The 22,286-nt window shown below is 46.3% G+C and overlaps 1 pseudogene; it reads left to right on the top strand.

The window, feature by feature from the left end:
- The first annotated feature begins 14,964 nt into the window (after positions 1 to 14,964).
- On the top strand, positions 14,965 to 15,083 carry LOC134912459 (5S ribosomal RNA; annotated as a pseudogene).
- Positions 15,084 to 22,286: the final 7,203 nt, after the last annotated feature.

Raw genomic sequence — 22,286 nt, 5'->3', positions numbered from 1 at the left:
GTGTCGGCACTCGGCAGTCCGTCCATAATTGTATAACACCTACCCGTGGTTTTTTTTTCTTTCTTCTTTATACATACATACTACTACATCTCTTTATCAACCAGTCTATATTAGCAGCAGACACAGTACAGTACGGTAGTTCACGGCTGTAGCTACCTCTGTGTCGGCACTCGGCAGTCCGTCCATAATTGTATACCACCTACCCGTGGTTTTTTTTTCTTTCTTCTTTATACATACATACTACTACATCTCTTTATCAACCAGTCTATATTAGCAGCAGACACAGTACAGTACGGTAGTTCACGGCTGTAGCTACCTCTGTGTCGGCACTCGGCAGTCCGTCCATAATTGTATACCACCTACCCGAGGTTTTTTTTTCTTTCTTCTTTATACATACATACTACTACATCTATCAACCAGTCTATATTAGCAGCAGACACAGTACAGTACGGTAGTCCACGGCTGTAGCTACCTCTGTGTCGGCACTCGGCAGTCCGTCCATAATTGTATACCACCTACCCGAGGTTTTTTTTTCTTTCTTCTTTATACATACATACTACTACATCTCTTTATCAACCAGTCTATATTAGCAGCAGACACAGTACAGTACGGTAGTTCACGGCTGTAGCTACCTCTGTGTCAGCACTCGGCAGTCCGTCCATAATTGTATACTAGTATACATCCATCTCCATTGTTTACCTGAGGTGCCTTTTAGTTGTGCCTATTAAAATATGGAGAACAAAAATGTTGAGGTTCCAAAATTAGGGAAAGATCAAGATCCACTTCCACCTCGTGCTGAAGCTGCTGCCACTAGTCATGACCGAGACGATGAAATGCCAGCAACGTCGTCTGCCAAGGCCGATGCCCAATGTCATAGTACAGAGCATGTCAAATCCAAAACACAAAATATCAGTAAAAAAAGGACTCCAAAACCTAAAATAAAATTGTCGGAGGAGAAGCGTAAACTTGCCAATATGCCATTTACCACACGGAGTGGCAAGGAACGGCTGAGGCCCTGGCCTATGTTCATGGCTAGTGGTTCAGCTTCACATGAGGATGGAGGCACTCAGCCTCTCGCTAGAAAAATGAAAAGACTCAAGCTGGCAAAAGCAGTAGCACCGCAAAGAACTGTGCGTTCTTCGAAATCCCAAATCCACAAGGAGAGTCCAATTGTGTCGGTTGCGATGCCTGACCTTCCCAACACTGGACGTGAAGAGCATGCGCCTTCCACCATTTGCACGCCCCCTGCAAGTGCTGGAAGGAGCACCCGCAGTCCAGTTCCTGATAGTCAGATTGAAGATGTCAGTGTTGAAGTACACCAGGATGAGGAGGATATGGGTGTTGCTGGCGCTGGGGAGGAAATTGACCAGGAGGATTCTGATGGTGAGGTGGTTTGTTTAAGTCAGGCACCCGGGGAGACACCTGTTGTCCGTGGGAGGAATATGGCCGTTGACATGCCTGGTGAAAATACCAAAAAAATCAGCTCTTCGGTGTGGAACTATTTCAACAGAAATGCGGACAACAGGTGTCAAGCCGTGTGTTCCCTTTGTCAAGCTGTAATAAGTAGGGGTAAGGACGTTAACCACCTCGGAACATCCTCCCTTATACGTCACCTGCAGCGCATTCATAATAAGTCAGTGACAAGTTCAAAAACTTTGGGTGACAGCGGAAGCAGTCCACTGACCAGTAAATCCCTTCCTCTTGTAACCAAGCTCACGCAAACCACCCCACCAACTCCCTCAGTGTCAATTTCCTCCTTCCCCAGGAATGCCAATAGTCCTGCAGGCCATGTCACTGGCAATTCTGACGAGTCCTCTCCTGCCTGGGATTCCTCCGATGCATCCTTGCGTGTAACGCCTACTGCTGCTGGCGCTGCTGTTGTTGCTGCTGGGAGTCGATGGTCATCCCAGAGGGGAAGTCGTAAGACCACTTTTACTACTTCCACCAAGCAATTGACTGTCCAACAGTCCTTTGCGAGGAAGATGAAATATCACAGCAGTCATCCTACTGCAAAGCGGATAACTGAGGCCTTGGCATCCTGGGTGGTGAGAACCGTGGTTCCGGTATCCATCATTACTGCAGAGCCAACTAGAGACTTGTTGGAGGTACTGTGTCCCCGGTACCAAATACCATCTAGGTTCCATTTCTCTAGGCAGGCGATACCGAAAATTTACACAGACCTCAGAAAAAGAGTCACCAGTGTCCTAAAAAATGCAGCTGTACCCAATGTCCACTTAACCACGGACATGTGGACAAGTGGAGCAGGGCAGGGTCAGGACTATATGACTGTGACAGCCCACTGGGTAGATGTATGGACTCCCGCCGCAAGAACAGCAGCGGCGGCACCAGTAGCAGCATCTCGCAAACGCCAACTCTTTCCTAGGCAGGCTACGCTTTGTATCACCGCTTTCCAGAATACGCACACAGCTGAAAACCTCTTACGGCAACTGAGGAAGATTATCGCGGAATGGCTTACCCCAATTGGACTCTCCTGTGGATTTGTGGCATCGGACAACGCCAGCAATATTGTGTGTGCATTAAATATGGGCAAATTCCAGCACGTCCCATGTTTTGCACATACCTTGAATTTGGTGGTGCAGAATTATTTAAAAAACGACAGGGGCGTGCAAGAGATGCTGTCGGTGGCCAGAAGAATTGCAGGACACTTTCGGCGTACAGGCACCACGTACAGAAGACTGGAGCACCACCAAAAACTACTGAACCTGCCCTGCCATCATCTGAAGCAAGAAGTGGTAACGAGGTGGAATTCAACCCTCTATATGCTTCAGAGGTTGGAGGAGCAGCAAAAGGCCATTCAAGCCTATACAATTGAGCACGATATAGGAGGTGGAATGCACCTGTCTCAAGCGCAGTGGAGAATGATTTCAACGTTGTGCAAGGTTCTGCTGCCCTTTGAACTTGCCACACGTGAAGTCAGTTCAGACACTGCCAGCCTGAGTCAGGTCATTCCCCTCATCAGGCTTTTGCAGAAGAAGCTGGAGACATTGAAGGAGGAGCTAACACGGAGCGATTCCGCTAGGCATGTGGGACTTGTGGATGGAGCCCTTAATTCGCTTAACAAGGATTCACGGGTGGTCAATCTGTTGAAATCAGAGCACTACATTTTGGCCACCGTGCTCGATCCTAGATTTAAAGCCTACCTTGGATCTCTCTTTCCGGCAGACACAAGTCTGCTGGGGTTGAAAGACCTGCTGGTGAGAAAATTGTCAAGTCAAGCGGAACGCGACCTGTCAACATCTCCTCCTTCACATTCTCCCGCAACTGGGGGTGCGAGGAAAAGGCTCAGAATTCCGAGCCCACCCGCTGGCGGTGATGCAGGGCAGTCTGGAGCGACTGCTGATGCTGACATCTGGTCCGGACTGAAGGACCTGACAACGATTACGGACATGTCGTCTACTGTCACTGCATATGATTCTCTCACCATTGAAAGAATGGTGGAGGATTATATGAGTGACCGCATCCAAGTAGGCACGTCACACAGTCCATACTTATACTGGCAGGAAAAAGAGGCAATTTGGAGGCCATTGCACAAACTGGCTTTATTCTACCTAAGTTGCCCTCCCACAAGTGTGTACTCCGAAAGAGTGTTTAGTGCCGCCGCTCACCTTGTCAGCAATCGGCGTACGAGGTTACATCCAGAAAATGTGGAGAAGATGATGTTCATTAAAATGAATTATAATCAATTCCTCCGCGGAGACATTGACCAGCAGCAATTGCCTCCACAAAGTACACAGGGAGCTGAGATGGTGGATTCCAGTGGGGACGAATTGATAATCTGTGAGGAGGGGGATGTACACGGTGATATATCGGAGGATGATGATGAGGTGGACATCTTGCCTCTGTAGAGCCAGTTTGTGCAAGGAGAGATTAATTGCTTCTTTTTTGGTGGGGGTCCAAACCAACCCGTCATATCAGTCACAGTCGTGTGGCAGACCCTGTCACTGAAATGATGGGTTGGTTAAAGTGTGCATGTCCTGTTTATACAACATAAGGGTGGGTGGGAGGGCCCAAGGACAATTCCATCTTGCGCCTCTTTTTTCTTTAATTTTTCTTTGCGTCATGTGCTGTTTGGGGAGGGTTTTTTGGAAGGGCCATCCTGCGTGACACTGCAGTGCCACTCCTAGATGGGCCCGGTGTTTGTGTCGGCCACTAGGGTCGCTAATCTTACTCACACAGCTACCTCATTGCGCCTCTTATTTTCTTTGCGTCATGTGCTGTTTGGGGAGGGTTTTTTGGAAGGGACATCCTGCGTGACACTGCAGTGACACTCCTAAATGGGCCCGGTGTTTGTGTCGGCCACTAGGGTCGCTAATCTAACTCACACAGCTACCTCATTGCGCCTCTTTTTTTCTTTGCATCATGTGCTGTTTGGGGAGGGTTTTTTGGAAGGGACATCCTGCGTGACACTGCAGTGACACTCCTAAATGGGCCCGGTGTTTGTGTCGGCCACTAGGGTCGCTAATCTTACTCACACAGCTACCTCATTGCGCCTCTTTTTTTCTTTGCGTCATGTGCTGTTTGGGGAGGGTTTTTTGGAAGGGACATCCTGCGTGACACTGCAGTGCCACTCCTAGATGGGCCAGGTGTTTGTGTCGGCCACTAGGGTCGCTTAGCTTAGTCATCCAGCGACCTCGGTGCAAATTTTAGGACTAAAAATAATATTGTGAGGTGTGAGGTATTCAGAATAGACTGAAAATGAGTGGAAATTATGGTTTTTGAGGTTAATAATAATATGGGATCAAAATGACCCCCAAATTCTATGATTTAAGCTGTTTTTTAGGGTTTTTTGAAAAAAAACACCCGAATCCAAAACACACCCGAATCCGACAAAAAAAATTCGGTGAGGTTTTGCCAAAACGCGGTCGAACCCAAAACACGGCCGCGGAACCGAACCCAAAACCAAAACACAAAACCCGAAAAATTTCAGGCGCTCATCTCTAGTAAATGCTTGTGTGACCTGTTGATTTTTGGCCCTACAGTCATTTAAGTTTGATATGCAGCATCATCCTGGTAAACAGCACCTAAATGCAGATGCCCTTTCCACAAGGTTTGTGGGTCCCTATCATCATCACAACCCTGTGGTGAAGTTAGGGGAGGAGGATTAAAAGGGTAAACAAGGAAAACTCTGGAGGATGGTGGAGGGCTGTGTTCCCAGGTAGATGGCACAAATAAATGTAGGCAAAGCAGACAGTGCACCTGAAAATTCTCAGCTTCACCAAGGTGGTTGAAGTGAAGGGTGGAGGAGTGTTGCAGGGACAGCAGGATTTAACCTGTTTAAATGTGAGAAGTTGGACATGGATCCAGTACAGGTTTTCTGTAAGGTCAGAGATGAAACTGCAGCTAGCCGATTAGTAGCACCTGTTAGCTAGGATAATGCACCGTCCAAACACAGGATCGCCTGGGTGCGTACACTCCTTGAATGTGTCACACATAGGGCCTAATTCAGATCTGATCGCAGCAGCAAATTTGTCAGCTAATAGGCAAAACCATGTGCACTGCAGGGGGGGGGGCAGATATAACATATACAGAGACAGTTAGATTTGGGTGGGTTATGTTGTTTCTGTGCAGGGTAAATACTGGCAGCTTTAGTTTTACACTGCAATATAGATTGCAGTTTGAACACCCCTCCCCCCCCCTCCAATCTAACTCTCTCTGCACATGTTTTATCCCCTGCAGGGTGGGCAGATATAACATCCCTGGGGATGGATTTATTTATTATTATCTATAAAGGTTATAGTTTATCTTAAAACATTTCCAAGACAGTAATGTACTGCAATATAGGGAGTCTTTTCTATATGTTTCTGTGTTCGGAAGTAGCGTCTCATCAGGACATGATTAAAAACTCAAAACCCTGATTAAATATTATTCAAAACTGGAAAACCCTAAAAAAAGGGCAGTATTGCTCTTTGTATATTTACCTAGTGCAGCTCCTTCTTTTTAGTGTATAAAACTGAAGCAATACTTGTTATATTCCAATTAGATTGTATAGAGCGCATCTTACTCTTAATTATTCATGTACACAAAGGCGTATATTTGTATAAACTCATCTCCCATCGCACCTCCTGAGAGATTCAATCTATAGGTGCCACTTCTAAATCTTCAGAAGCAGCCAGCCAATTAGCAGTGCATTGTTAATCACTCTCCCACCTTCTCAGTGTGACAGATTTTCTCCCAGGTTGTGTAGTTTATATTACTTGTTTAGAAAATCAGTCTCCAACAACTCCACTAAACAAATGTGATGATATTTCCAAAGTGAGAAGCAGAGGCAGCTTCCCACGTATCTGAGTAATAAGATTCATTTCAGCTGTAAGAATTATATTAGTGCTTGGAACAATTGTAGCAAAGAATGTCTAGATCTGTGTTACCGAGCCTGTAGGCAGGACCGTCTTACCAGCATTGTAGGCTCTGGGCAAAGCAAAACTACAGATTCAAGGAAACCAATAAAAAAATATATATATATATATCATCCATCGCTACATACTAGGCTCCCCTGGATATGGCATGTTTACAAGATGGAATTTATTTCAAGTATTACCCATAACACGTCTTTTTCTAAAGCATGGGACCCTTGGACCTCATATTTTCGAGTTCAGCCCCCATTTGTTTATTTGTTTGTTTATTTTCCCCTCCACAGTCTGTATCTAAAGTCTTTAAAAAAAAATCATAACATGTCCCTCCAGTGGTCCTGCTCCATCTCTCCACATGCTTCTATAAAGTGAATCGCTGTCAGCACCAAGTTGAATGACAGCATCTCACTGAACACACATGCAGACCATGTTACGAGGCATACAGTATAGGAACAAGAGCGCATGTGCACCATACAACCATTGGAATTATAATAACCATCATATCAGAGGTTCTTGGCATATATTGCCCAATATATGAGCCTGGCCACCATCATCGCGGTGACCTCATCGGACAGGTCCCTAACATTATAGGGGTTCGCCTCTGTGGTGCAGGGTACCTCCAAACTACCCCAGCCAAACCACCACAGAGCATCACACAAACATTATATGATTATATGATTATTCCTATGCTGTACTTTCTGCACATGTCAGACTTTATGGTGATATGGATTAGCGCATGCTCTCACTAAATTGTAGTTCTCTTCTTCTACATCAACCGTTAGAATGATGTATAGAATAATATATGTTCACAAGCATACTGTATATAGTTTTTTCTGCTGCTGTGATTGAATATACACATTTTTTCAATATATGATTAATAGGTTTGTATCACCCAGCGCCTAGCTGTTTTTGTTTTCTTTTGGACATGCTGTACCTGTTGACATTACAGTATCCTTAGTTTTCACAGTGTTGACATTCTGACTACATCCCTTTGTTTCATGCGGTTGGGGTCGGAATCCCAGCGGTCAGCATAGTGATGATGGGATCCAGGCCGGCAGAATGACGGCAGGGGAGTGAGCACAATGAAGCTCCTTGCAGGCTCGGTGGCTCACTGTGCTCAACACAGGTTCTATTCCCACTCTATGGGTGCCGTGGACACCCACGAGTGGCAATAGCCCTGGACCCCTGTTGGCATTCTGGCGGTTGGGATCCCAGCGTCAGTCTGCTGACTGCCTGGATACCGACCACCGGTAACATGACTACATCCCATTTCATGTTCTGTGTACAGACTGCACGGATAAACTCTCACTGGATTTCAGAAACAATTGTCCAGCACATATAGTATATCTATAATAGCATTCACCAAGAGTATTTACAGTATTTCCCCACACTGTCCCAACTTGTAGCTCACTATATTGGCATGGCATACAAAGCGGAAGTAGTATGCCCATGGTTTGTCTAGTTGGGACATGGCCTATTTTGTCTAGACAGAGTGACAGAGTGCCAGCAAATGTGTTCACCATGTATAGCAATATGTGTGGACTGAACATGGTTGGACTGTTTCCTTTATTATAATTTGTACCCAAGTGTGAATTTTTACTTTTATTTTATTTTTTGTCATTTGTTTCCACTCTTTCCCATTTTAAGCTAGATAAGTAATGGGTGGGTAAAAATTGTGTTTTGAAACATACAGGTTTCCCATAATTTGTACTCAAAATCTTTTGGATTCTTAGAAATTTAAGCTTATTAAAACTATCCATGCTGTAAAGCAAATTATGTGCTGTTTGCTGCTTTGCGCATTCGCTGCGAGATGTTAGTCTTTACCGAAAGCCAATAAGATTACATTTTTACTTAACATTTACATTATAAAGGACTGTAGAACAAATTCTGATTGCGATTTTAGTAGTCTTTGTTGCATATGAGTCATTGGAGACTTAGTAATGGGACACAAAAGTTGCAAAGGTCATGCTATACAAGTAATCCTGGATGCACTACCAAGTTAAGAAAAATTACATGTTTTTATGGATAGAACATTTCGCAATCATTTTCGGCTAGCAGGTAAATGAAGCCAGTTCCAAACAGCATTTTTACTGTACAGTAGCTAATTTTATTTAATTTATCCTGTAAATCTTTTTTTTGTCTGCTCCTATAAATTGTTGACCTGAACATATTACTTTGTATTTAAATGCCACAGAATATTCTGTACCAGTAGAGATGTAAGGTGGGAGCGAGGTGCAGGGGAGATGGAAGGTGGGAGTGAAGAAGAGGTGTGAGAGATGTAAGGTGGGAGCGAGGTGCAGGGAAGATGGAAGGTGCGAGTGAAGAAGAGGTGTGAGAGATGTAAGGTGGGAGCGAGGTGCAGGGGAGCTAGAAGGTGGGAGTGAAGAAGAGGTGTGAGAAATGTAAGGTGGGAGCGAGGTGCAGGGGAGATGGAAGGTGGGAGCGAGGTGCAGGGGAGCTAGAAGGTGGGAGTGAAGAAGAGGTGTGAGAAATGTAAGGTGGGAGCGAGGTGCAGGGGAGATGGAAGGTGGGAGCGAGGTGCAGGGGAGCTAGAAGGTGGGAGTGAAGAAGAGGTGTGAGAAATGTAAGGTGGGAGCGAGGTGCAGGGGAGATGGAAGGTGGGAGCGAGGTGCAGGGGAGACTGAAGGTGGGAGTGAAGAAGAGGTGTGAGAGATGGAAGGTGGGAGCGAGGTGCAGGGGAGATGGAAGGTGGGAGCGAGGTGCAGGGGAGACTGAAGGTGGGAGTGAAGAAGAGGTGTGAGAGATGGAAGGTGGGAGCGAGGTGCAGGGGAGCTAGAAGGTGGGAGTGAAGAAGAGGTGTGGGAAATGGAAGGTGGGAGCGAGGTGCAGGGGAGATGGAAGGTGGGAGCGAGGTGCAGGGGAGACTGAAGGTGGGAGTGAAGAAGAGGTGTGAGAGATGGAAGGTGGGAGCGAGGTGCAGGGGAGATGGAAGGTGGGAGCGTGGTGCAGGGGAAATGGAAGGTGGGAGTGAAGAAGAGGTGTAAGAGATGGAAGGTGGGAGCGAGGTGCAGGGGAGACTGAAGGTGGGAGTGAAGAAGAGGTGTGAGAGATGGAAGGTGGGAGCGAGGTGCAGGGGAGATGGAAGGTGGGAGCGAGGTGCAGGGGAAACGAAAGGTGGGAGTGAAGAAGAGGTGTAAGAGATGGAAGGTGGGAGCGAGGTGCAGGGGAGACTGAAGGTGGGAGTGAAGAAGAGGTGTGAGAGATGGAAGGTGGGAGCGAGGTGCAGGGGAGATGGAAGGTGGGAGCGAGGTGCAGGGGAAACGAAAGGTGGGAGTGAAGAAGAGGTGTGAGAGATGGAAGGTGGGAGCGAGGTGCAGGGGAGACGGAAGGTGGGAGTGAAGAAGAGGTGTGAGAGATGGAAGGTGGGAGTGAGGTACAGGTGTTATGTGAGATATGGAAGGAGGGAGTGAGGTACATGGGTGATAGAGGAAAGGAGGGAGTGAGGTGCAGGGGTGAGACTGAGAGATGGAATGAGGGAGTGAAAACTACAGGGCTAAAGAGAAACAGAGGGCATGAGAGTAAGTAAGGGAAGGAGGAAGTTCAGGCAGGGGTGACATATGAGACATTAAGGCGTTTGGCATCCCGGCGGTTGGAAAGCTGACGCCAGCATCCCGAAACTGCTCGGAATGCTGATGCTGGCGTCCCAAAACAGATAGCGATGCAGAATGCCAAAATCCGGATCGAGTTGGTGCCAAAGTCTCCACTGGCAAACCGCTTGGGAGGGTTAGGCCGTGAGTGTTAGGGTTAGGCTGCAGGGAGGGAGATTAGGAAGGGTGGGATAGGGTTAGGCACCACTGAAGAGGCTGGGGGGGGGGGGGCAGGTTAGGGTCAAGCTGTGGGAAAGGTGGGTTAGGGGTGAGGGATGGTTTAACGTGAATTTGAGACACTACTGTGCAGTGTAATGTGAATAAGGGGCACTACTGTGTGGCATAATTTGAATTGGAAGTTGTATTGTGTCCACGCCCTTCCCCCACAAGACCATGCCCCATTTCCAATACTCACACCTTATTTAAAATGTGTGTAGGGGGGGTGCGCCAGCCACTTACTTTGCCAGGGGCACTCGGACCCCTAGATACACCCCTGCCTGCAGCGTACCTATATAATCTCACCTGCAAACAGCATCTTATCCACACTCAGATGTCAGCATGAGAGTAAGAAGCAGTTAGCTGCAAGGATCATCAGGGCACTGTGGACTTTCCTGACTGACATTCAAAAAAAGGATTTTTAGGGGAATATGTGATGCTCCTCATGGAAAACTCCTGCTGCCTCTTACTAACACCTATGGATCAATCCCAAAAGGATCCAATAGTAGTCCAAAGTATGCAAAAGAGTTTGGTGTGGAAGTTGCCACTGTGGTTTTTATATATCGTATCTATGAAAAAAAGGGGGTGGGACTCGGGAGAGAAGGGACTAGTGGGCCTCTTCCCTTTCTGAAGAATGATCTGGAACTGTAAGGTACAGATGTAAGATATGAGGACAAATGTAAGGTATGGGTACAAATGTAATGGAATTTATACTTATATATATGTCCCTTTGTTTTCTTCTTTTTATTCGTTGTGATAATGATGTTCTCTCCTGGTATCATCGGTACATGAAATTAAATTTAAAAAGATAAAAATTGTTTAAGAAAAGTTTTTTTGTCCTAAGGCAGAGGTTCTCAAACTCGGTCCTCAGGACCCCAAACAGTGCATGTTTTGCAGGTCTCCTCACAGAATCGCAAGTGAAATAATTAGCTCCACCTGTGGACCTTTTAAAATGTGTCAGTGAGTAATTAATACACCTGTGCACCTGCTGGGTTACCTGCAAAACATGCACTGTGTGGGCTCCCGAGGACCAAGTTTGAGAACCTCTGTCCTAAGGGATGGTGATATTAACTTTTTCCAGTTCTATGGGAGTATTGGAGGTGTTGAGAGATATCCCTTGTTTACATGGTATATGATAATGAAACGCTCATCAAGGTTTCTTTAAGTCTGAAATATCGGTATTCACAGGGGTGATACGGAGTGGCTTATTTCTAGCTTAGGGCGTACCTCACTTACATAGGGTGAGGCAGTGGAAAGCACATCAAGGATTCTTTAAATGTAAAGGTGTTTCTAGCAGTCTACAACATTTTCAGGTGCATCCCTAACTTACACTCAAATTATGTGACTGAAAACTATCAAGGTATCTGTTAAATGTTAAAATAACCCTAGTTCTTATTTTAACATTTGTGTGATGTAAAAAAAATTGTGTCACTACTCCATACTCCATTCCTGGGTTATCAATGCCACTGGACGAGGAAAAGATACCATTATATGCTTGACGAAGCCTCTTGAACCCGTGAGTACTGGTACGCATTACAGCACTCCCAAAGATACCTTGGTAGGTAAGATAGGGAAGAGGCCCATCAGCCCCTTCTCTCCCACCCCCTTTTATTTCATAGATACGACATATAAAAACTACAGCACCAACTTCTACACCAAACCCTTTTCCTGACTGACAGTGTGCATCCTCAGAGGCAGGTCTGAACTTAGATGCAGCAGAGACCTTCCTCTGATATTAGGGAGGAAGATTCAGTCTAGAGACCGCCTCGGTCTCCTGTCAGCTCATCCTATGCCTCACCTCCAACTATCTTCCTTCTTACCTACATTCACAGTAATAGAGGCATGCAGACATTTCCTAACTGTGCCTCTGCTCCCCAGAGTGCCTTTGACCCTATCCCCCTCCAAGTGTGCGAATGCACCATCCCTCACTAAGTTTGACTTTTCCCCATTCTAATCCGGGTCACGCTAAAACCATACAGAAAGCAGGAACACTAGCACTTGGAGGTTATGTAATCGCTAAGCTCGCAAAGGGAAGACCCGGCAATAACCCAATTCCAGCCTATAGCATAAATGGGGTTTCAAGCTGCTGAGACACAGCTTGAAACTATGTTCAGTAACCCTGGTTTATTGATATGAAAGGGTTGTAAGATGCACAACTAAAAGAAAAAGTACACTTGAAGAAGTCTGATTGACCAGACGAAATGCGTTGGAAATACTAACTAATTGTGGACCTCGTAATTGGGGTAATAAGCAAATTTCAGTATATGTCTTGCAGGTTTGCAACTTTTTTTTTCCTTATTTTCTGTGGAATTTTTTTGAATAAATCTTTATGCAATATACTTACATGCACAGTAAATGTACTCCATTGGCATATGGGACCTGACTTTATTTCCTAAGTAAGGAGTGTATACCATCTTAGGGCCTAATTCATTATGGATCGCAATTGAGACTGAGTTGAGATTTTTTTTTTTCAAATCTGCTATTGCTAAAAATCGCATGTGAAGAGCCGCCCAGAAAGTATAAAAAAAACCCATAGATGCATTCGCAAATGTGCATATGTATTGGCAGAACCGCAATGCATATGCAAATAAAGAACACCATCGACAGTTGCAACTGACCCATGCATATTCAAATCAATGAGAATGTAGTCGCCTCGGGCTCCATGCTATTGAATGCATGAATTGAATTGAATTTAAGTTTTCTCTGGTAGGGTCCACAGGTTATCCACAGGATAACAATGGGATATGATGGAGCGACAGCGGATTGGCACCAAACGATCACAAGCTTTCAGTCCTCCCAGGATGCAACGGGCTCGTCCATATATCCCCGCCCACTGGCTCAGGCAAATCAGTTTTTTGTTTGGTGCGGCAGGAGCCGGACCATGGTCACAGGGCTGCTGTTCTTTGGCAGCCCTAAGCTTTATTAATATATTTTTATAGTCTTACGATGTTTTCTGAGTGATTTTTCCTAACAGCGTCTTACATGCATATTGGAAAGAGTCGCTCCAACAACTCTCCGCCAGGTCGCAACAACGCTTACCCATGGTACAAGTGCTGTCTCGACGGGCGTCTGTGTCGGATATATTAGCATGTCCAGCAGACGTTACCAGGCTGTGGCCGGAGCACAGGGAGAAGGTAAGGCATCGGTTCCACTTAGAAGGGGGAATACGGACACAGCCGCACTGTATTGGGAGGAGACTACCAAACAGTAGCTGGCGTGCCGCCACCACGGGTGCTCCAGTGCTAGGCCTTAGGGATCATAAGGCACCAGGATTAGTATGAGGCTGCGATCCCTAGGGTTGACGTCAGCGGTGGGGTGTCAGACGCTCTCCTGGTCACCCCTCCCCCCAGTTCATGACCAGTTTCCGCGAGTCTCCCGCCATGTACCGTTTGCTTCACTTCCGTCTCAGACGCTACCACGAGGGGTCTCAGTTGCAGCATAGGACGCTGCGTCTGTGTACACTAAGCGTTACCGCATGGAGACCGGGTCGCAGACCAGTGCGTCTGCATGCACAGTGCGTTCACTGAGCGTCTGTGTTCACTATAAGTTCCCGGAGCGGCAGTGTACACTAGTAGCGTCTGGATCGACTCAGCGTTCGCTAACGTATTGATCGATCCTGGTAGTGGGGTAAGTCTCCCTGTATCCCACTCTACTGAGTACGGGTTATACAACACTAAATTTCTATCTACTTTTGTTAGTATGAATAGTTAACTTTAGTGCCTATTGCATATGAGTCTGTGTACATTACTGTGATTTTCTTCGCAATGCGTCTGAATACGTTAAAGATCTGTATAGAACAGAATTCAGTAATATATACTCCTACATACTTTGAGATGTGTTTATAATTGATAATATGCTCATATGACTAATATATAACATGTGACCGACTGCTAGTGTGATTGCTGACTTAATATAAATGATTGTCGGTTGATCTGCTGATCCTCAATGCAGGTGTATGGGAGGGTCATACATGATATCACTTTTTATTTATCATGTCTGAAAGCGGCTAAGGTGACGAGGGTACACTTGCAGTAACACCAACACTCATATATTGTTGTTTTGCAAAAACTGTATTATCCTCTATGATCTGGTACAGTATGGTTTATGTGTAAAATGGTTTGCTGTTTAGCATAATACTTCTCTGATCTACATCAGGTATAGATAGACTCATTGGGGCGATGTTTGCACAGACCTTGTCCAGTTTACCTGAAAAGTTAATTCTTATACTATTAACCCATGCAGCTCACTACTTGCGGTATATCCCCAACAGCTTCTCCAATAAGACGAGCAGACGAACCGAAGATAAATAAATCATCGACTTCACAGACTACACATGATAATCATCAGACGATGCAAGCTCCATATACTCTACTTCAGCATACAAAGAACAGGTAAAAGGTATCCGCTAAATGAATAAGCTGAATAAATGAGAGCAAAAAAGGCTAGTCTGTCAATAAAGGCAGCAGAGCCTGGGGTAAAAATAAGGCACCTGTGTTCAAACGTCCCAAAGGGCCTCTTCATGAGGGCAGAATTTAGGAAAAAGGTTTGGGTTACACCCAATAAAATAGAATGCCCGGTAAATGGGATTGCAATATCTTTTTCCAGCTGGGGACTGTTTAAAATAGGGAAGTGTCTCCCAAAATAGATATACATATCATTGATAGTGCAAAAATCTATATGGCCTCTGCCATCAAAAGAGGAATGGTTTTCAAAAAAGACCATATTCTCTTAGTCTGGGGCAGTCATAAGGCCAGCCATGACTTCACCTTGCAATCAACGGCTACACCACACTGGACAGGCCCAATCTCACTAGATCTTGGAAGCTAAGCAGTGTTGGGCCTGGTTAGTTCTTGGAGGGGAGACCACCTTGTAATACCAGGTGCTGTAGGTACATTGGGCTGAGGTACTGGAAGACAGGTTTTCAGCACATGCAAGTGAGCAAGAATCCCATATAGCTCATATGGACACTAATGTTCTAGGGCATCAGCATAAACAATAGCTGTTCGCAGAGCAGTTTGGCTCACATACATGGAAAGCTGATTCAGAATCTAAGACAGTTCTGGAAACTTTGCCTTGGCTGAAAGTTTCTGTTTGGGAAGGAGTTAACAGTTAACCAGAGGGCCAGCTTCCAAACCAGAGGATAAGCCATCAGCATGATGGTGCGGACCTCCTTCTGGGGGACTCCAAAAGGATAAGGGGCCGACTTCTTCAGTTGCACAGATCTGGTAGCAGTCTAGATGCCTGGGTGCAAGAAGCGGTATCTCTAGGTTATACTTTCCTTTCTAGAACCATCCTCCTCAAAGGTTCTTCTGTTTCAGCCCGTCTCGGGTAGAGGCGTAGGCAAGGGATTTGCATGAAGCAATTCAGAAAATGTTTTTGTCAGGAATAGTCATTCCAGTAACCCATGCACAATGGGGGGATTTATTACCACCTCAGTCAAAAACGATCCCTTGCCCCATTCTCAATTTCAAATAAATTTGGGTACCACGGTTCACATAGAGAGATGGCACTCCATAGTTTGGTGTGGAGCCAGTAGATTACATGGTATTCCTGGATAAATCAGGAATCTTACCTTCAGGCTCCTATAGCACTGTCCATCAATGGAGGTCATTCCGAGTTGTTCGCTCGGTATTTTTTTCTCGCAACGGAGCGATTAGTCGCTAATGCGCATGCGCAATGTCCGCAGTGCGACTGCGCCAAGTAAATTTGCTATGCAGTTAGGAATTTTACTCACGGCATTACGAGGTTTTTTCTAGAGATGTGCACTTGAAATTTTTCGGGTTTTGTGTTTTGGTTTTGGGTTCGGTTCCGCGGCCGTGTTTTGGGTTCGACTGCGTTTTGGCAAAACCTCACCGAATTTTTTTTGTCGGATTCGGGTGTTTTTTTCAAAAAACACTAAAAAACAGCTTAAATCATAGAATTTGGGGGTCATTTTGATCCCAAAGTATTATTAACCTCAAAAACCATAATTTCCACTCATTTTCAGTCTATTCTGAATACCTCACACCTCACAATATTATTTTTAGTCCTAAAATTTGCACCGAGGTCGCTGGATGACTAAGCTAAGCGACCCTAGTGGCCGACACAAACACCTGGCCCATCTAGGAGTGGCACTGCAGTGTCACGCAGGATGGCCCTTCCAAAAAACCCTCCCCAAACAGCACATGACGCAAAGAAAAAAAGAGGCGCAATGAGGTAGCTGTGTGAGTAAGATAAGCGACCCTAGTGGCCGACACAAACACCTGGCCCATCTAGGAGTGGCACTGCAGTGTCACGCAGGATGTCCCTTCCAAAAAACCCTCCCCAAACAGCACATGACGCAAAGAAAAAAAGAGGCGCAATGAGGTAGCTGTGTGAGTAAGATAAGCGACCCTAGTGGCCGACACAAACACCGGGCCCATCTAGGAGTGGCACTGCAGTGTCACGCAGGATGTCCCTTCCAAAAAACCCTCCCCAAACAGCACATGACGCAAAGAAAAAAAGAGGCGCAATGAGGTAGCTGTGTGAGTAAGATAAGCGACCCTAGTGGCCGACACAAACACCGGGCCCATCTAGGAGTGGCACTGCAGTGTCACGCAGGATGTCCCTTCCAAAAAACCCTCCCCAAACAGCACATGACGCAAAGAAAAAAAGAGGCGCAATGAGGTAGCTGTGTGAGTAAGATAAGCGACCCTAGTGGCCGACACAAACACCGGGCCCATCTAGGAGTGGCACTGCAGTGTCACGCAGGATGTCCCTTCCAAAAAACCCTCCCCAAACAGCACATGACGCAAAGAAAAAAAGAGGCGCAATGAGGTAGCTGTGTGAGTAAGATAAGCGACCCTAGTGGCCGACACAAACACCGGGCCCATCTAGGAGTGGCACTGCAGTGTCACGCAGGATGTCCCTTCCAAAAAACCCTCCCCAAACAGCACATGACGCAAAGAAAAAAAGAGGCGCAATGAGGTAGCTGTGTGAGTAAGATAAGCGACCCTAGTGGCCGACACAAACACCGGGCCCATCTAGGAGTGGCACTGCAGTGTCACGCAGGATGTCCCTTCCAAAAAACCCTCCCCAAACAGCACATGACGCAAAGAAAAAAAGAGGTGCAATGAGGTAGCTGTGTGAGTAAGATAAGCGACCCTAGTGGCCGACACAAACACCGGGCCCATCTAGGAGTGGCACTGCAGTGTCACGCAGGATGTCCCTTCCAAAAAACCCTCCCCAAACAGCACATGACGCAAAGAAAAAAAGAGGCGCAATGAGGTAGCTGTGTGAGTAAGATAAGCGACCCTAGTGGCCGACACAAACACCGGGCCCATCTAGGAGTGGCACTGCAGTGTCACGCAGGATGTCCCTTCCAAAAAACCCTCCCCAAACAGCACATGACGCAAAGAAAAAAAGAGGCGCAATGAGGTAGCTGTGTGAGTAAGATAAGCGACCCTAGTGGCCGACACAAACACCGGGCCCATCTAGGAGTGGCACTGCAGTGTCACGCAGGCTGGCCCTTCCAAAAAATACTCCCCAAACAGCACATGACGCAAAGAAAAATTAAAGAAAAAAGAGGTGCAAGATGGAATTGTCCTTGGGCCCTCCCACCCACCCTTATGTTGTATAAACAGGACATGCACACTTTAACCAACCCATCATTTCAGTGACAGGGTCTGCCACACGACTGTGACTGAAATGACGGGTTGGTTTGGACCCCCACCAAAAAAGAATCAATTAATCTCTCCTTGCACAAACTGGCTCTACAGAGGCAAGATGTCCACCTCATCATCATCCTCCGATATATCACCGTGTACATCCCCCTCCTCACAGATTATCAATTCGTCCCCACTGGAATCCACCATCTCAGCTCCCCGTGTACTTTGTGGAGGCAATTGCTGCTGGTCAATGTCTCCACGGAGGAATTGATTATAATTCATTTTAATGAACATCATCTTCTCCACATTTTCTGGATGTAACCTCGTACGCCGATTGCTGACAAGGTGAGCGGCGGCACTAAACACTCTTTCGGAGTACACACTTGTGGGAGGGCAACTTAGGTAGAATAAAGCCAGTTTGTGCAAGGGCCTCCAAATTGCCTCTTTTTCCTGCCAGTATAAGTACGGACTGTGTGACGTGCCTACTTGGATGCGGTCACTCATATAATCCTCCACCATTCTTTCAATGGTGAGTGAATCATGTGCAGTGACAGTAGACGACATGTCCGTAATCGTTGTCAGGTCCTCAAGTCCGGACCAGATGTCAGCATCAGCAGTCGCTCCAGACTGCCCTGCATCACCGCCAGCGGGTGGGCTCGGAATTCTGAGCCTTTTCCTCGCACCCCCAGTTGCGGGAGAATGTGAAGGAGGAGATGTTGACAGGTCGCGTTCCGCTTGACTTGACAATTTTGTCACCAGCAGGTCTTTCAACCCCAGCAGACTTGTGTCTGCCGGAAAGAGAGATCCAAGGTAGGCTTTAAATCTAGGATCGAGCATGGTGGCCAAAATGTAGTGCTCTGATTTCAACAGATTGACCACCCGTGAATCCTTGTTAAGCGAATTAAGGGCTCCATCCACAAGTCCCACATGCCTAGCGGAATCGCTCTGTGTTAGCTCCTCCTTCAATGTCTCCAGCTTCTTCTGCAAAAGCCTGATGAGGGGAATGACCTGACTCAGGCTGGCAGTGTCTGAACTGACTTCACGTGTGGCAAGTTCAAAGGGCATCAGAATCTTGCACAATGTTAAAATCATTCTCCACTGCGCTTGAGACAGGTGCATTCCACCTCCTATATCGTGCTGAATTGTATAGGCTTGAATGGCCTTTTGCTGCTCCTCCAACCTCTGAAGCATATAGAGGGTTGAATTCCACCTCGTTACCACTTCTTGCTTCAGATGATGGCAGGGCAGGTTCAGTTGTTTTTGGTGGTGCTCCAGTCTTCTGTACGTGGTGCCTGTACGCCGAAAGTGTCCCGCAATTCTTCTGGCCACCGACAGCATCTCTTGCACACCCCTGTCGTTTTTTAAAAAATTCTGCACCACCAAATTCAAGGTATGTGCAAAACATGGGACGTGCTGGAATTTGCCCATATTTAATGCACACACAATATTGCTGGCGTTGTCCGATGCCACAAATCCACAGGAGAGTCCAATTGGGGTAAGCCATTCCGCGATGATCTTCCTCAATTGCCGTAAGAGGTTTTCAGCTGTGTGCGTATTCTGGAAAGCGGTGATACAAAGCGTAGCCTGCCTAGGAAAGAGTTGGCGTTTGCGAGATGCTGCTACTGGTGCCGCCGCTGCTGTTCTTGCGGCGGGAGTCCATACATCTACCCAGTGGGCTGTCACAGTCATATAGTCCTGACCCTGCCCTGCTCCACTTGTCCACATGTCCGTGGTTAAGTGGACATTGGGTACAACTGCATTTTTTAGGACACTGGTGAGTCTTTTTCTGACGTCCGTGTACATTCTCGGTATCGCCTGCCTAGAGAAGTGGAACCTAGATGGTATTTGGTAACGGGGGCACACTACCTCAAGAAATTGTCTAGTTCCCTGTGAACTAACGGCGGATACCGGACGCACGTCTAACACCAACATAGTTGTCAAGGCCTCAGTTATCCGCTTTGCAGCAGGATGACTGCTGTGATATTTCATCTTCCTCGCAAAGGACTGTTGGACAGTCAATTGCTTACTGGAAGTAGTACAAGTGGGCTTACGACTTCCCCTCTGGGATGACGATCGACTCCCAGCAGCAACAACAGCAGCGCCAGCAGCAGTAGGCATTACACTCAAGGATGCATCGGAGGAATCCCAGGCAGGAGAGGACTCGTCAGAATTGCCAGTGACATGGCCTGCAGGACTATTGGCATTCCTGGGTAAGGAGGAAATTGACACTGAGGGAGTTGGTGGGGTGGTTTGCGTGAGCTTGGTTACAAGAGGAAGGGATTTACTGGTCAGTGGACTGCTTCCGCTGTCACCCAAAGTTTTTGAACTTGTCACTGACTTATTATGAATGCGCTGCAGGTGACGTATAAGGGAGGATGTTCCGAGGTGGTTAACGTCCTTACCCCTACTTATTACAGCTTGACAAAGGCAACACACGGCTTGACACCTGTTGTCCGCATTTCTGTTGAAATACTTCCACACCGAAGAGCTGATTTTTTTGGTATTTTCACCAGGCATGTCAATGGCCATATTCCTCCCACGGACAACAGGTGTCTCCCCGGGTGCCTGACTTAAACAAACCACCTCACCATCAGAATCCTCCTGGTCAATTTCCTCCCCAGCGCCAGCAACACCCATATCCTCCTCATCCTGGTGTACTTCAACACTGACATCTTCAATCTGACTATCAGGAACTGGACTGCGGGTGCTCCTTCCAGCACTTGCAGGGGGCGTGCAAATGGTGGAAGGCGCATGCTCTTCACGTCCAGTGTTGGGAAGGTCAGGCATCGCAACCGACACAATTGGACTCTCCTTGTGGATTTGGGATTTCGAAGAACGCACAGTTCTTTGCGGTGCTTTTGCCAGCTTGAGTCTTTTCATTTTTCTAGCGAGAGGCTGAGTGCTTCCATCCTCATGTGAAGCTGAACCACTAGCCATGAACATAGGCCAGGGCCTCAGCCGTTCCTTGCCACTCCGTGTGGTAAATGGCATATTGGCAAGTTTACGCTTCTCCTCCGACAATTTTATTTTAGGTTTTGGAGTCCTTTTTTTACTGATATTTGGTGTTTTGGATTTTACATGCTCTGTACTATGACATTGGGCATCGGCCTTGGCAGACGACGTTGCTGGCATTTCATCGTCTCGGCCATGACTAGTGGCAGCAGCTTCAGCACGAGGTGGAAGTGGATCTTGATCTTTCCCTAATTTTGGAACCTCAACATTTTTGTTCTCCATATTTTAATAGGCACAACTAAAAGGCACCTCAGGTAAACAATGGAGATGGATGGATACTAGTATACTTATGGATGGACTGCCGAGTGCCGACACAGAGGTAGCTACAGCCGTGGACTAACGTACTGTGTCTGCTGCTAATATAGACTGGATGATAATGAGATGAAATCAATATATATGTATATATAATATCACTAGTACTGCAGCCGGACAGGTATATATATTTATTATGTAATGACTGATGACGGACCTGCTGGACACTGTCAGCTCAGCAGCACCGCAGACTGCTACAGTAAGCTACTATAGTAGTATGTATAAAGAAGAAAAAAAACAACAACAACGGGTAGGTGGTATACAATTATGGATGGACTGCCGAGTGCCGACACAGAGGTAGCTACAGCCGTGGACTACCGTACTGTGTCTGCTGATAATATAGACTGGATGATAATGAGATGAAATCAATATATATGTATATATAATATCACTAGTACTGCAGCCGGACAGGTATATATTATATATTTATTATGTAATGACTGATGACGGACCTGCTGGACACTGTCAGCTCAGCAGCACCGCAGACTGCTACAGTAAGCTACTATAGTAGTATGTATAAAGAAGAAAGAAAAAAAAAAACAACCACGGGTAGGTGGTATACAATTATGGATGGACTGCCGAGTGCCGACACAGAGGTAGCTACAGCCGTGGACTAACGTACTGTGTCTGCTGATAATATAGACTGGATGATAATGAGATGAAATCAATATATATGTATATATAATATCACTAGTACTGCAGCCGGACAGGTATATATATTTATTATGTAATGACTGATGACGGACCTGCTGGACACTGTCAGCTCAGCAGCACCGCAGACTGCTACAGTAAGCTACTATAGTAGTATGTATAAAGAAGAAAGAAAAAAAAAAACCACGGGTAGGTGGTATACAATTATGGATGGACTGCCGAGTGCCGACACAGAGGTAGCTACAGCCGTGGACTACCGTACTGTGTCTGCTGATAATATAGACTGGATGATAATGAGATGAAATCAATATATATGTATTTATAATATCACTAGTACTGCAGCCGGACAGGTATATATATTTATTATGTAATGACTGATGACGGACCTGCTGGACACTGTCAGCTCAGCAGCACCGCAGACTGCTACAGTAAGCTACTATAGTAGTATGTATAAAGAAGAAAGAAAAAAAAAAACCACAGGTAGGTGGTATACA

Source organism: Pseudophryne corroboree, chromosome 4 (genome assembly GCF_028390025.1).
Source record: "Pseudophryne corroboree isolate aPseCor3 chromosome 4, aPseCor3.hap2, whole genome shotgun sequence".
Lineage (NCBI taxonomy): Eukaryota > Metazoa > Chordata > Amphibia > Anura > Myobatrachidae > Pseudophryne > Pseudophryne corroboree.
This window is presented reverse-complemented; position numbering and strand designations above follow the sequence as displayed.